Raw genomic sequence first — 254 nt, 5'->3', positions numbered from 1 at the left:
GTAATGGTGGAAGAAACAGGTTTAGCAATAGCAAGCCTTTTCCATCATCTTCTCAGCAACAGACAGAGAATTCTAAGCAGAACCACTTTGACTTAGCAACCATGGTCTCTGATCTAATCAAAACCACTCAAAGTTTCATGACTGAAACAAGGTCCTCCATTAGAAATTTGGAGGGACAAGTGGGTCAGCTGAGCAAGAAAATCACTGAACTCCCTCCTAGTACTCTCCCAAGCAATACAGAAGAAAATCCAAAA

This window comes from Arachis duranensis, chromosome 7, assembly GCF_000817695.3.
Source record: "Arachis duranensis cultivar V14167 chromosome 7, aradu.V14167.gnm2.J7QH, whole genome shotgun sequence".
NCBI lineage: Eukaryota > Viridiplantae > Streptophyta > Magnoliopsida > Fabales > Fabaceae > Arachis > Arachis duranensis.
This window is presented reverse-complemented; position numbering follows the sequence as displayed.